Source organism: Salvelinus sp. IW2-2015, linkage group LG5, assembly GCF_002910315.2.
Source record: "Salvelinus sp. IW2-2015 linkage group LG5, ASM291031v2, whole genome shotgun sequence".
NCBI lineage: Eukaryota > Metazoa > Chordata > Actinopteri > Salmoniformes > Salmonidae > Salvelinus > Salvelinus sp. IW2-2015.
This window is the reverse complement of record NC_036844.1, coordinates 1040445-1042390: the sequence shown is the minus strand read 5'-3', so window position 1 is coordinate 1042390 and position 1946 is coordinate 1040445. Positions and strand designations below refer to the sequence as shown.

General features: G+C 44.2%; 1 non-coding gene across 1 annotated transcript; it reads left to right on the top strand.

Moving 5' to 3' along the window:
• Positions 1-940: 940 nt before the first annotated feature.
• LOC111964557 (U7 small nuclear RNA) lies at positions 941-996 on the top strand. The gene has a single exon (XR_002877411.1). It is a non-coding gene; the product is annotated as a U7 small nuclear RNA (small nuclear RNA).
• Positions 997-1946: the final 950 nt, after the last annotated feature.

Below are 1946 nucleotides of genomic sequence, written 5' to 3'. Positions count from 1 at the left end.
GATCCTCAAAAAGATCCACAGCTGCACCATCGAGAGCATCCTGACTGGTTGCATCACTGCCTGGTATGGCAACTGCTCGGCCTCTGACCACAAGGCACTACAGAGGGTAGTGCGTATGGCCCAGTACATCACTGAGGCCAAGCTTCCTGCCATCCAGGACCTCTATACCAGGCGGTGTCAGAGGAAGGCCCTGAAAATTGTCAAAGACTCCAGCCACCCTAGTCATAGACTGTTCTCTCTGCTACCGCATGGCAAGCGGTACCGGAGCGCCAAGTCTAGGTCCAAGAGGCTTCTAAACAGCTTCTACCCCCAAGCCATAAGACTCCTGAACATCTAGTCAAATGGCTACCAAGACTATTTTCATTGCCCCCCTCCCCTCTCCGCACCACTGCCACTCTCTGTTGTCATCTATGCATAGTCACTTTAATTAACTCTAACTACATGTACACACTACCTCAACTAACCGGTGCCCCCACACATTGACTCTGTACCGGCACCCCTCTGTATATATTGTTATTTTTTACTGCTGCTCTTTAATTACTTGTTACTTTTATCTCTTATTCTTATCCGTATCTTTTGAAACTGCACTGTTGGTTAGGGGCTCGTAAGTAAGAATTTCACTGTAAGGTCTACACCTGTTGTATTCGGCGCATGTGACAAATACAATTTGATTTGATGTCCTTGTTCAGCCACAACTCTGTGAAACATAGGATATTACAGTTCTTCAGGTTTACGCTGCCTTTTTCTTTTCCCTGTCTGGGGGATTAGGTTCTGGCCCGTGTTGAGCAGTATGTCCTTCCACTCTGACTCGTTGTACCACCCATAAGTGAGAAACCAACATGCCAAGTATAGACCATATATTGTCTTCCCTACAGGTTATAGAAAAGAGCAGAATCTCTAAACTATCCGTTCAGACCCCAGTCCTGTCTACCTACAGGTATGGACATTAGCTGTTTTAGTATTTGTCCAGTAGGTTTCCTCAAGGAGAAAGCCCCCACTTGTATGTCAAAGATAATAAAACAAAAACATTAACATTGACATTAATGTCCACAAAAAACACTACAGAAATATCTATAGTAAAAAAATACTACAGTATTTAAACTACAGTAAACTGTAAATATTACAGTAGACTACAGTCAGGTCCACAACACTACAGTAAAGTCTGCAAAAATACTACAGTGAATACTATAGTATGTGGCTGGTGCTGGATTGATGCAGGAAATCTGGGGATTATGTGTGCAGTGAGCTGCATGAGAGGGCCGAGGCGGCCTGACTTGTGTGTGGCCTCTGAGGACGTGTGTTGTGTGTGTGTCCTCTTGAGGTAAAGTCAGTTAGCCGTAGAGTATAACCTACATTTGGACACTGTCAGTTGTCTGTAATAAGATGGCCATGAGGGTCAACCGTGTGTGTGTCTGTCTGAGTGTGTGTTCAGCCCTGGACAAATTGAGATTGAGCTGTGTGTCAATGCAGTGTTATGGTTTAATTTCCGCTGTATTGTAATCTTCACAGATTAAGATATATTTTGTTCCCTCGCCATACGTCTCATTTGAGAGGGCAAACTGTCCTTCTATTCCACCAAAAACCACGCTCTCCCACCCATATGACTTGTCCTACCCTCTCTGCTATCCTGGAAAATGGATTGTTCACACTGTCAATAATGCCAATCTATTAGCACCAAATTTGATGTTGTCCCGTTCAAAGGGCGTAGGCATCACTTGCACATTAGCGGGGACAACAAACTAACTCTGCCACTGTCTAATCGCGTTCACTGATGCTGGTGTTCATTCAGTTGCTGTAGTTAAGCGTTTGTACTTGAACACTGATGCTGCTGCAGATTTTAGTGGGCGTCTACAAAGTCGTTTGACAAGGATTGTGAAAGCACTGCAAAATAGAAAGTCGTACTGTTCTCAAAACTTTGAGAGATGGACAAAAACGGAGCGAAAATG